The sequence below is a fragment of the Salvelinus sp. IW2-2015 genome, unplaced genomic scaffold (genome assembly GCF_002910315.2).
Source record: "Salvelinus sp. IW2-2015 unplaced genomic scaffold, ASM291031v2 Un_scaffold5516, whole genome shotgun sequence".
In the NCBI taxonomy this organism is placed as follows: Eukaryota; Metazoa; Chordata; class Actinopteri; order Salmoniformes; family Salmonidae; genus Salvelinus; species Salvelinus sp. IW2-2015.
In genome coordinates, this window is record NW_019946781.1 from 20,038 (window position 1) to 24,643 (window position 4,606).

Consider the following 4,606-nt stretch of genomic DNA (forward strand, 5'->3'; position numbering starts at 1 on the left):
TCACCCGGCTAATCTAGAAACAGATCACCATCTTATCACAGATTCTCATTTCCCAAAATGGGACCAACATAAATACAATTAACAAGACATTTAAAATATGGTTATTGAGAGAACAAACTATAACCACACACAACAGAGCCGACACCAATGGGATATTCTCTCTCTCTCACACAACTCGAGCTGTGGGATTTTCCCAGTGATATCTAAGAAATAAAACAAAAACAGCAGAGTTTCACCCGGTGTTTACAGATGAATAGCAAGATTACAGAGCTCGAATCTCAAAAGAGAGATTGGCTGACCTTCCTGATAAAGAGATGGTACCCTACCTGTCATACGTCGTGCTGATTGTGGTTAGCGTAGCCTGTCTCGCTGCTATGAGTTGGTATGCTAACCTAGACCAGTATAGTCTCTTAGGTCTGGTTGGCTAACCTGTCTCTTCTACTGAAAGTCCCTGCGAACATCTTTAACATGAGTTCTCTCTCTGAGTTGGAGTAAAGTAACATACACAATGCCTCTAACATTTCTCGGAGGGAGTTGGAAGCTAACCTCTTCTTGCTCAGGAGTTTACAAAAGTATTACGCGTGAACTCTCTCTCTTAGTGCCTGGTGGACTAACCCTGTCATCTCTCTGATGTTTTCACTACCATCGTCTTCTCTCTGAGTGGCACTTAACCTGCGCGTATAATCTGCCTGGCTGATGTGGCCGAACATCCACCTATAGTACATCATCTCTGCAGATCGAAACAGGGCATACCTGTCTCTTCTCTGAGTGCGTATGGGACTACACTAGTCTCATCATCTGAGCTTTGGACAGAACTACAACCTGTCCTCTGCGTGCAGGTTCGCGTGCGGCGACTCACCTATGATTCTCGTCTCTGAGTTAATGACTACACCACTCGTCTCTCTACCTGAGAGAGCCTGCGGCCGAACTACCGCTGTCTCTCTCCAGACAGATGATGGAACTAACCGTAGCGTGGCCCTACCTATCTCTGGCACGCTATGAGAGGTAAGCAGAGGTCACGTGGGAGAAAGAAATGGCTCTGACAACCGTCAAGGCACAGAGAAAAAATGTAGCACTGTCTCCTCTCTAAGGTAGTTGCGTAACTACCCTGTCTCAAATCTAGTAGTATGCTTGAGCTTACCTGCTTCTCATCTAAGGAGATTGGACTACCCCTCGTCCTCTCCTCAGCGCCGCAAGTTGGCTATCAGCCTGTCATCTTCTAGGAGTTGGACTACCTGTCTCTCTAGGAAGTTGGAGCTACCTGTTTCTCTTGAGCTGGACTAACCTGTTCTCTCTGAGCTGGACTACGCTGTCTCTTCTAGAGGTTGGACACCTGTCAATCTTAGGCAGTTGGACTTACCTTGTCATCTGTCTAGGAGTAGTGGACTAACCTGTCTCTCTAGGGTTGAAGACTACCTTCGTCTCTCTAGGAGTTGGATCTACCTGCCGTCTCTAGAGTTGGACTACCTCCTAAGTTGGTTCCCTTTGCTCTCTGAGTTGTTCATCCCATATATGGTAGCGTATATTTGTGCATACTTTGACCAGTATAGGGCCCTATTGACTTGTGTCAACGCACCATTTCATAAGTAGTATGAGATAGGCCGTCAATATAGGGAAAGACACTCTTTAATTTAACAGAATTGTTTAGTTATTTTCAGAACTAGCGTACGTTTAGCTCAATTAATAGAGACTAGCAGTGGCCAAAACAACAGAGAAAATCAATGATGTGCACGAGTACAGAGAACGTTGACTTCTACAGGAAGATGGCTATAGGGACCAATAGGGAGCGACTATCATCGATAGATGACCGGGAACGAGAAAGTCGTGGCTAGACACAGAGAACAAATACTGTATGTGGACGGAATAGGGAAGTTATGTGGCTAGACAACAGGAAAATACATGTATGTGCGACAGAAGGAAGGTTTGTGGCTAGACAAACGAAAATAACTGTATGTGGCGACGGACAGGAAGTTTGTGGCTAGACAACAAGGAAATACTGTATGTGGACGGACAGGAAGTTCGTGGCTAGACAACAGGAATACTGTATGTGGACGGAAAGGAAGTTTGTGGCTAGACACAGCGAAATACTGTATGTGTAGCGAAAGCGAAGTTCGTGCTAGACAACAGGAAATACTGTATGTGGACGGAAGGAAGTTTGTGGCTAGACAACAGGAAATACTGTATGTGAACGGAAAGGGAAGTATTGTGGCTAGACAACAGGAAATACTGTATGTGGACGGAAAGGAAGTTTGTGCTAGACAACAGGAAATACTGTATAGGGACGGACAGGAAGTTCTGTGGTAGACAACAGGAAATATGTATGTGGACGGACAGGAAGTTCGTGGCTAGACAACAGGAATACTGTATGTGGAACGGACAGGAATAGTCGTGGCTAGACAACAGGAAATACTGTATGTGGACGGAACAGGAAGTTTGTGGCTAGACAAAGGAAATACTGTATGTGGACGGAAAGGAAGTTGGCTAGACAACAGGAAATACTGTATGTGGACGGACAGGAGTTGTGGCAGACAACAGGAAATACTATATGTGGACGGACAGGAAGTTTGTGCTGTCTTGCAGGAATATGAAGCAGTTTCGGTTTACTTACATGAAAATTTAGGACAGTTTGTGCAACGAGATGATGGACAAATACAAATATGCGCCCATCATCGTCCTCATCATCGTCATCACCATCATCATCACGTCATCATCATCACCATCACCATCATCATGTCATCATCACCACCATCATCGCATCATCATCACCATCATCACCACCACATCACGTCATCATCACCACCATCACTACCACCACCCTCATCATCACCATCATCACCACCACCATCACCATCATCACATCACCACCATCCATCATCACACCCTCATCATCACCACCACCATCATCATCAATCACCACCATCATCATCACCACCATCATCATCATCATCACCACCATCATCACCACCATCATCACACCATCATCATCATCACCACCATCATCATCACCGACCATCACCACACCATCATCATCACCACATCATCATCCCATCATCCATCACCATCATCACCACCACCATCATCCCCACCATCACCATCATCATCATCACACCTCTCATCATCATCACCACCACCATCCTCATCATCACCATCCTCACATCACTCATCACCACCTCATCATCATCACCACCATCATCACCGTCATCATAAAACACTACCAGAGTACAAATTCCCTCACCCACATTTTAAACAGAGACATTGAACATCAGACCAAGAGCAGGCCGACCTGCCTACCAGTCATGGACAAGAGGCAGACGTCTCGGTCCATAATAACCATCCTTTTCAGCTCCATCTAACACTCTGACAGTCACTTCTCCTCTCTACCAGAACCCGGGCCACCAGCTAGCACAGGGACACTGTTCTCTCACACACCACACACACACACACACACACACACACACACACACACACACACACACAACACACACACACACACACACACACACACACACACACACACACACACACCACACACACACACACACACACACACACACACACAGAGACATTCTAGAATCACTCGACCATGACTGTTGGAGTAGATTTGATTTGGCGCATGCGGTCCCATCTGTCAGTGCAACGTGGTCTCAGAGCATTTTGGTATTATTATGTAGGTAAATCCCAGACACTCCATTTTAGTATGATGTTTCGTATGGTATGTATTAGTTTGGGGATGGCCATCTTTCCGATTTCATATGATTTGTTACAGATTACAATTCATATGATTTGTTACAAATTACAATTCATATGATATGTTATGAATTGAAATTCGTGCAATATATTACGAATTTGATTTTTTATTTACAATATGTTAAAAAAACGTATGATATGTACGAATTCCTATTTGTTTGTGGCTAACGTTAGCTAGGTGGCTAGGTGGCTAACGCTAGCTAGCTCTAGGGGTTAGGGTTAAAATAGAGGTTAAGGTTAGGAGTTAAAGGTTAGGGTTAGCCTAACTCTCTCTCTCAATTCAATTCAAGGGGCTTTATTGGCATGGGAAACGTGTTAACATTGCCAATCTCTCTCAATTTAAGGGCCTTTATTGGCATGGGAAACATGTGTTAACATTGCCAATCTCTCTCTCTCTCTCTCTCTCTCTCAATTTAAGGGCCTTTATTGGCATGGGAAATGTATATTTACATTGCCAAAGCAAGTCAAATAGATAATAATCAAAAGCGAAATAAACAATAAGAAAATTACTATAAACATTACACTCACAAAGGTTCCAACTAGGCAGGTCAGTTAAAAATATTATAATATTGTTATCCACAATGATGGCCTATCGGGGAACAGTGGGTTAACTGCCTTGTTCAGGAGCAGAACGACAGGTTTTTACCTTGTCAGCTCCGGGTTTTGATCCGGCAACCTTTCAGTTACTGAACCAACGCTCTAACCACTCGGCTACCTGCCACGCCATGTCATATACAATGTTGTAATGATGTGACAATAGTTAGTCTCTCTCTCTCTCTGTCTCTTTCTCTCCCTCTCCGTGTCTCTCTCTCTCTTTGTCTCTCTCTCTGTCTGTCTCTCTCTCTGTCTGTCTCTCTCT